The sequence below is a fragment of the Mustelus asterias genome, unplaced genomic scaffold (assembly GCF_964213995.1).
Source record: "Mustelus asterias unplaced genomic scaffold, sMusAst1.hap1.1 HAP1_SCAFFOLD_5012, whole genome shotgun sequence".
Lineage (NCBI taxonomy): Eukaryota > Metazoa > Chordata > Chondrichthyes > Carcharhiniformes > Triakidae > Mustelus > Mustelus asterias.
Genome location: NW_027594955.1, coordinates 1 through 9,107, shown reverse-complemented (window position 1 = coordinate 9,107; position 9,107 = coordinate 1). Strand labels below are relative to the sequence as shown.

The following is a 9,107-nucleotide window of genomic DNA, read 5'->3' as shown; positions in this document are numbered from 1 at the left end:
GAGAGACGGGGGGAGAGGGGGAGAGACGGGGGGAGAGACGGGGGAGAGGGGGAGAGACGGGGGGAGAGGGGGAGAGACGGGGGGAGAGGGGGAGAGACGTTGGGAGAGGGGGAGAGACGGGGGGAGAGGGGGAGAGACGTTGGGAGAGGGGGAGAGACGGGGGAGAGACGGGGGGAGAGGGGGAGAGACGGGGGGAGAGGGGGAGAGACGGGGGGAGAGGGGGAGAGACGGGGGGAGAGGGGGAGAGACGTTGGGAGAGGGGGAGAGACGGGGGGAGAGACGGGGGGAGAGGGGGAGAGATGGCACTCCCTGACAGGGAGGAAGCAGATTCCGTAGGATCCCTCAAAAAGGGGGGAATCGGATACACACTGGATAGGGGGGGGAAAGCTGGGGGGGCGGGGGAGATTGTTGCAGGGGGGACGTTGTGGGTACAGGGGGGAACAGGAGGAAGTGGAGATGGGTTGGGTTGATCCTGCACAGGGCTAGCAGAGACACGAGGGGCCTCCTCCTGCCCCGCCCGACGCTGTGACCCTGCCGTTCTGTCTTACAGCCAAGCCTGTTCGCCCGGGACATCACTCAGCCTGCTCCCCCGTCAGCACCCATGGGGGCCGTCACCCAGACTCCTGCGCCTACAGCAACACGCTATTCCAGAGCTGCCACCCGACCGTGTACGTGCCGGGACTGGCGGAGCACTCCAGAGACAAGTAGTAAGTGTCCGTCTAATGTCTTGCCTGAATGACAGTGCGGCGCTCCCTCAGCACCGACCCTCCCACAGTGCGGCGCTCCCTCAGCACCGACACTCCCACAGTGTGGCGCTCCCACAGTGCGGCGCTCCCACAGTGCGGCGCTCCCTCAGCACTGACCCTCCCACAGTGCGGCGCTCCCTCAGCACTGACCCTCCCACAGTGCGGCGCTCCCTCAGCACTGACCCTCCCACAGTGCGGCACTCCCTCAGCACTGACCCTCCCACAGTGCAGCGCTCCCTCAGCACCGACCCTCCCACAGTGCGGCGCTCCCTCAGCACCGACCCTCCCACAGTGTGGCGCTCCCACAGTGCGGCGCTCCCACAGTGCGGCGCTCCCTCAGCACCGACCCTCCCACAGTGCGGCGCTCCCTCAGCACTGACCCTCCCACAGTGCGGCGCTCCCTCAGCACTGACCCTCCCACAGTGCAGCGCTCCCACAGTGCGGCGCTCCCTCAGCACTGACCCTCCCACAGTGCGGCGCTCCCTCAGCACTGACCCTCCCACAGTGCGGCGCTCCCTCAGCACTGACCCTCCCACAGTGCGGCGCTCCCTCAGCACCGACCCTCCCACACAGTGCGGCGCTCCCTCGGCACTGACCCTCCCACAGTGCGGCGCTCCCTCAGCACTGACCCTCCCACAGTGCGGCGCTCCCTCAGCACTGACCCTCCCACAGTGCGGCGCTCCCTCAGCACCGACCCTCGCACAGTGCGGCGCTCCCTCAGCACCGACCCTCCCACAGTGCGGCGCTCCCTCAGCACTGACCCTCTCACAGTGCGACACTCCCTCAGCACTGACCCTCGCACAGTGCGGCGCTCCCTCAGCACTGACCCTCCCACAGTGCAGCGCTCCCTTGCGCCCCGACAGTGCGGCGCTCCCTCAGCACTGACCCTCCCACAGTGCGGCGCTCCCTCAGCACCGACCCTCCCACACAGTGCGGCGCTCCCTCAGCACTGACCCTCCCACAGTGCGGCGCTCCCTCAGCACTGACCCTCCCACAGTGCGGCCCTCCCACAGCACTGACCCTCCCACACAGTGCGGCGCTCCCTCAGCACTGACCCTCCCACACAGTGCGGCGCTCCCTCAGCACTGACCCTCCCACAGTGCGGCGCTCCCTCAGCACTGACCCTCCCTCACAGTGCGGCGCTCCCTCAGCACTGACCCTCCCACAGTGCGGCGCTCCCTCAGCACTTACCCTCCCACAGTGCGACACTCCAGCTGTCTTGACTGTGGGGGTGTGGGCCTGAATTATGGCCCCTCAAGTGGACGTGTTTGAACACTAGGCGCTGCGCTGATGTCTCTGAAATCTCTCTGTCTCTCCCTAGCTCTCTGAATGGAACTAGTTCCAGTGGGAAAACGTCGTCCGCAGACAGCTTCAATCTGTACCCTCCGCAGATCCCAGACAACGGTAAGAGACTCCCTCAGAATTGGTTCCCCGGGCTCGGGTCACTGCTGTGACCTCCTAACTCGGTAAGAAGTCTAACAACACCAGGTTAAAGTCCAACAGGGTTATCTGGTAGCAAAAGCCACAAGCTTTCGGAGCACTGCTCCTTCGTCGGGTGAGTGAGGAGTTCTGTTCACAAACAGGGCATATAGAGACACAAACTCAATTTACAGAATAATGGTTGGAATTGAAATACTTACAGCTCATCAAGTCTTTAAGATACAAACAATGTGAGTGGAGGGAGCATTAAGACAGGTTAAAGAGACGTGTATTGTCTCCAGACAGGACAACCTGTCCTGTCTTAGGGCGACACGGTAGCACAGTGCGTTAGCACTGCTGCTTCACAGCTCCGGGGACCTGGGTTCGATTCCCCGGGGCTCGGGTCGCTGTCTGTGTTGGAGTTTGCACATTCTCCTCGTGTCTGCGTGGGTTTCCTCCGGGTGCTCCGGTTTCCTCCCACAGTCCGAAAGATGTGCGGGTTAGGGTCGATTGGCCGTGCTAAAAATTGCCCCTTAGTGTCCTGAGATGTGTAGGTTAGAGGGATTAGTGAGTGGAGATGGGGGTAGGGCCTGGGTGGGATCGTGGTCGGTGCAGACTCGATGGGCCAAATGGCCTCCTTCTGCACGGTAGGGTTTCTAAGATTCTAAGAATTCCCACTCACCTGAAGAAGGGGCTTAAGGCTCCGAAAGCTCGTGTGGCTTTTGCTACCAAATAAACCCGTCGGACTTTAACCTGGTGTTGTTAAACTTCTTACTGTGTTTACCCCAGTCCAACGCCGGCATCTCCACATCATTGGTGGTTAAGAAGGCGTATGGTGTGCTGGCCTTTATCGATCGAGGGATTGAGTTTAGGAGTCGGGGGATAATGATGCAGCTATATAAGACCCTCGTCAGACCCCACTTGGAGTACTGTGCTCAGTTCTGGTCGCCTCATTACAGGAAGGATGTGGAAAAGATTGAAAGGGCGCAGAGGAGATTCACGAGGATGTTGCCTGGATTGAGTGGCATGCCTTATGAGGATCGGCTGAGGGAGCTCGGTCTTTTCTCCTTGGAGAGACGTAGGATGAGAGGTGACCTGATAGAGGTGTATAAGATGTTGAGAGGCACAGATCGGGTGGACTCTCAGAGGCTTTTTCCCAGGGTGGAAATGGCTGCTACGAGAGGACACAGGTTTAAGGTGTTGAGGGGTAGGTACACAGGGATAATTCCAACCCCTGTGTCCTCTCAGGCTTTTGATTTGATTTATTATTGTCCCGTGTATCGGGAGGCGGTGAAAAGTATTGTTTCTTGCGTGCTATACAGACAAAGCATACCGTTCATAGAGAAGGAAAGGAGAGGGTGCAGAATGTAGTGTTACAGTCACAGCTCGGGGTGTAGAGAAAGATCAGATTAATGCGAGGTCGGTCCATTCAAAAGTCTTGACGGCAGCAGCAGGGAAGAAGTTGTTCTTGAGTCGGTCGGTACGTGACCTCAGACTTTTGTATCTTTTTCCCCCCGACGGAAGAAGGTGGAAGAGAGAATGTCCGGGGTGCGTTGGGGGGGGTCCTTGATTATGCCGGCTGCTTTTCCCCCCCGAGACAGCGGGAAGTGTAGACGGAGTCAATGGATGGGAGGCTGGTTTGCGTGATGGGACTGGGCTACGTTCACACACACGACCCTTTGTAGTTCCTTGCGGTCTTGGGCAGAGCAGGAGCCCCAGACCAAGCTGTGATACACCCGGGAAGGATGCTTTCTATGGTGCGTCTGTAAAAGTTGGTGAGAGTCGTAGCGGACATGCCGAATTTCCTTCGTCTCCTGAGAAAGTAGAGGCGTTGGTGGGGCTTTCTTAACTGTAGTGTCGGCGTGGGGGGGACCAGGACAGGTTGTTGGTGATCTGGACACCTAGAAACCTGAAGCTCGCGACCCTTTCTACTTCATCCCTGTTGATGGAGACAGGGGCATGTTCTCCACTGGGGGTGGGGGGGGGGGGGGTGTATATGGGGGGAGACAGATCTGGGAATGGGGGGGTGGAGACTGGTTTCAGAATAAGGCGGGGGGAGGGGGGTCTCTCTCCCATTGAAGGAGGAGAGAAGGAGGAATTTCTTCTCTTGGCCTCTGGAATTCTCTCCCGGATGGCGGGGGGGTGGGGTGGGGGCGTGGGGGGGGGGGGGGACGGTGGGGGGTGGCGTCTCTGGGTCACTGAATATCTTCGAGATCGAGTGAGAGAGAGATTACTGATGGACAAGAGGCGGGGCCCAGGGTTATGGGCGGTTCAGGATAGAATGGACACTGGAAGTTAAGGCCCCACAGTCAGATCGGACGTAGTTTTATGGAATTGGGAGGGGAAAGCAGGGTGGAGGGCTGAATGGCCTATCCTGCTCCTCTCTCTCCTCATCCGATGTTCTGTCTATTGCAGGAGTTGCATTAAACATTGACGAGCGCAGGTCCCCTGGCAGTCGCTGCGTCAAACGCAAGCCAGTGCGCGAGACACATCAAACACAAGCCAGTGCGCGAGACGCGTCAAACACAAGCCAGTGCGCGAGACACATCAAACACAAGCCAGTGCGCGAGACGCGTCAAACACAAGCCAGTGCGCGAGACACGTCAAACACAAGCCAGTGCGCGAGACGCGTCAAACACAAGCCGGTGCGCGAGAGACGCGTCAAACACAAGCCAGTGCGTGAGACACGTCAAACACAAGCCAGTGCGCGAGACACGTCAAACACAAACCAGTGCGCGAGACGCGTCAAACACAAACCAGTACAGGTGATGCGTAATAGGGAGGTCAGCGCACAGGATGCGTAAAAGGCAAGCCGGTGCACGGGATGCGTAAAACGCAGACTCACTGAGGCTCCCAGCAGGAGATGCGTGGAGCGCAGGCCCCCTGGTCTCAAGACAAGTAAAAAACACAGACCACACTAACACAAGCCAGCGCAGCGCTCCCAACAGGAGACGCATAAAACGCAGGCTGGCGTGGGCGCCCAGGCGGATGTGTACAACGCGGGCTGACGCAGGACAGGGGATGTGTTTTTATTTGAGATGGGGGAGAAGGCAGCCAGCTTTGGCAGGGGAATTGTACAAAACGCAAGACCGGCACAGCGACCAAGACAGGAATTACACAAACCACGGGCTTAGCTCAGGAATCAGCCTTCCAGACCCCAGCGGGAGAGCTGTACGGACAACACCGACTGGAGAAGGAATGGAGGCATCGACTATTTTCTAAATGGGAAAAATGCTCAGGGAATCAGAATCACAAAGGGGCTTGGGAGTCCTTGTTCAAGATTCTCTGAAGGTTAACGTGCAGGTTCAGTCGGCGGTTAGGAAGGCAAATGCAATGTTCGCATTCATGTCGAGAGGGCTAGAATACAAGAGCAGGGATGGACTTCTGAGGCTGTAGAAGGCTCTGGTCAAACCCCCATTTGGAGTATTGTCAGCAGTTTTGAGCCCCGTATCTAAGGAAGGATGTGCTGGGCCTTGGAAAGGGTCCAGAGGAGGTTCACAAGAATGATCCCTGGAATGAAGAGCTTGTCGTATGAGGAACGGGTTGAGGACTCTGGGTTTGTACTCGTTGGAGTTGAGAAGGATGAGAGAGGGGGGATAGAAACATAGAAAAACTACAGCACAAAACAGGCCCTTCGGCCCCACAAGTTGTGCCAAACACATCCCTACCTTCTAGACCTACCTAGAACCCTCCATCCTATTAAGTCCCATGTACTCATCCAGGAGTCTCTTAAAAGACCCAATTGAGTTCGCCTCCACTGACGGCAGCCGATTCCACTCGCCCACCACCCTCTGTGTGAAAAACTTCCCCCTAACATCTCCCCTGTACCTACCCCCCAGCACCTTAAACCTGTGTCCTCTCGTAGCAGCCATTTCCACCCTGGGAAAAAGCCTCTGAGAGTCCACCCGATCTATACCTCTCAACATCTTATACACCTCCATTAGGTCTCCTCTCATCCTACGTCTCTCCAAGGAGAAAAGACCGAGCTCCCTCAGCCTATCCTCATGAGGCATGCCACTCAATCCAGGCAACGTCCTTGTAAATCTCCTCTGCACCCTTTCAACCTTTTCCACATCCTTCCTGTAATGAGGATCTTATTGAAGCTTGCAGGATACTGCGAGGCCTGGATAGAGTGGACGTGGAAAGGATGTTTCCACCTGTAGGAAAAACTAGAACCAGAGAGGGGCACAACCTCAGGCTAAAGGGACGATCCTTTAAAACAGAGATGAGGAGGAATTTCTTCAGCCAGAGAGTGGGGAATCTGTGGAACTCTTTGCCGCAGAAGGCTGTGGAGGCCGGGTCATTGAGTGTCTTTAAGACAGAGATAGATAGGTTCTTGATTAATAAGGGGATCAGGGGTTATGGGGAAAAGGCAGGAGAATGGGGATGAGAAAAATATCAGCCATGGTTGAATGGCGGAGCAGACTCGATGGGCCGAGTGGCCTCATTCTGCTCCTATGTCGTGTGGTCTTTTGGAGGGCCCCCAGTGAGAGGGGTGTGAAATGTCCTCCGGCAGTTTACTGATTATCAACCCCTCTGTTTACTGACTTTTTCTGCCTTTCTCTTTTTCTCTCCGCTTCCTCTCTCTCTCGCTTTACGTTCCTCCCTCTCTCTCTCCTCCACACAGCCAATGAAACCGATATCAACGATAACAGGTGAGTCCTTGGGTCAGTAGAGTCTGAACCCCAACCGTGCCCCCCACGCGTGCTGTCCCTGTCCTGGGAGTGTTTGATGGGGGACAGTGTCGAGGGAGCTTTACTCTGTATCGAACCCCGTGCTGTACCTGTCCTGGGAGTGCTTGATGGGGACAGTGTAGAGGGAGCTTTACTCTGTATCTAACCCCGTGCTGTACCTGCCCTGGGAGTATTTGATGGGGACAGTGTAGAGGGAGCTTTACTCTGTATCTAACCCCGTGCTGTACCTGTCCTGGGCGTGTTTGATGGGGGGACAGTGTAGAGGGAGCTTTACTCTGTATCAAACCCCGTGCTGTACCTGTCCTGGGAGTGTTTGATGGGGGGACAGTGTAGAGGGAGCTTTACTCTGTATCTAACCCCGTGCTGTACCTGTCCTGGGAGTGTTTGATGGGGGACAGTGTAGAGGGAGCTTTACTCTGTATCTAACCCCGTGCTGTACCTGTCCTGGGAGTGTTTGATGGGGGACAGTGTAGAGGGAGCTTTACTCTGTATCTAACCCCGTGCTGTACCTGTCCTGGGAGTGTTTGATGGGGGGACAGTGTAGAGGGAGCTTTACACTGTATCTAACCCCGTGCTGTACCTGTCCTGGGAGTGTTTGATGGGGGACAGTGTAGAGGGAGCTTTACTCTGTATCTAACCCCGTGCTGTACCTGTCCTGGGAGTGTTTGATGGGGGACAGTGTAGAGGGAGCTTTACTCTGTACCTAACCCCGTGCTGTACCTGTCCTGGGAGTGTTTGATGGGGACAGTGTAGAGGGGAGCTTTACTCTGTATCTAACCCCGGACAGATTGAGGAGAATCGGTGAGAGAACCAAAGGGGCGGGGGGGGGGGGGAGATGTGGAGAATGTTATTCTGGAAACGCAGCGAGTTGTTGTGATCTGGAAGGCGCTCCCTGACCGGGCGGCGGAAGCAGATTCAACAGGAACCCTCGGAAAGGGGGGGAATCGGATACACACTGGATAGAGTGGGGGGTGCGGGGGGGCCGGATGTACAGGGATACGTGTGGGGGGGGGAGGAGGGAGAGAGTGGGGGATAATTGGATGAATCCAGAAGAGAATCGATGGGCTGAATGGCCTTTTCCGGTCACTGCGGGATTGGGCACTGCGTAATGTTTGCATTTGAGTGAGGTTGTTTGATCTGGAGCGTGTGGGCTTGCCAACGTTTGACCTCCCGCCCCCACCCCCCCCCGCCGCCCCCGTCGGGGGGGTAGGAGGGGGACCGGTCTCGATGGGCCAAATAGTTCTTACATCCTCCCATTCTCTGGTTGCAGAAGTGACTCGCACTGTGCCTGTGAGGCTGAGGAACAGTCCAAAGTCTACATCTTCCAGCACCAGACAGCTGCAAGCTAATGGCCGGGATCCGAGCGCAGGTACGCTCCCTCCTCCGAGAGCCCCCTCCCCGACGCGAGGCCCACTCCCTCGGGGGGGGGGGGGGGGGGGGTACCACACCGAGGGTCGATTCGCGAGGAGTGTCGGGTAAAAACTGGACTTCTGGGATCCGGGAGGGTCGGAGAGGGTGAGAAGCGGCAGACCACCCCTGGCGGGGGTGACATTAGGGAGCGCCCTTGCACACGCGCACAGGCCAGGTTTCATTCCTTCCCCCTCCCTAACCGACACATCTTTGGTCACTAAGGGACAATTTAGCATGGCCAATCCACCCTAACCTACACATCTTTGGACACTAAGGGACAATTTAGCATGGCCAATCCACCCTAACCTACACATCTTTGGACACTAAGGGACAATTTAGCATGGCCAATCCCCCTAACCTACACATCTTTGGACACTGAGGGACAATTTAGCAGGGCCAATCCACCCTAACCTGCACATCTTTGGACACTAAGGGACAATTTAGCATGGCCAATCCACCCTAACCTACACATCTTTGGACACTAAGGGACAATTTAGCAGGGGCCAATCCACCCTAACCTGCACATCTTTGGACACTAAGGGACAATTTAGCATGGCCAATCCACCCTAACCTACACATCTTTGGACACTAAGCGACAATTTAGCATGGCCAATCCACCCTAACCTACACATCTTTGGACACTAAGCGACAATTTAGCATGGCCAATCCACCCTAACCTACACATCTTTGGACACTAAGCGACAATTTAGCATGGCCAATCCCCCTAACCTACACATCTTTGGACACTGAGGGACAATTTAGCAGGGCCAATCCACCCTAACCTACACATCTTTGGACACTAAGGGACAATTTAGCAGGGCCAATCCACCCTAACCTG

The 9,107-nt window shown here is 56.6% G+C and overlaps 1 long non-coding RNA gene across 1 annotated transcript; it reads left to right on the top strand.

Moving 5' to 3' along the window:
• Nucleotides 1–569: 569 nt before the first annotated feature.
• On the top strand, nt 570–8,189 carry LOC144491317 (uncharacterized). Its single transcript, XR_013497427.1, has 4 exons — nt 570–707; nt 2,068–2,150; nt 6,793–6,820; nt 8,130–8,189. It is a non-coding gene; the product is annotated as an uncharacterized LOC144491317 (long non-coding RNA).
• Nucleotides 8,190–9,107: the final 918 nt, after the last annotated feature.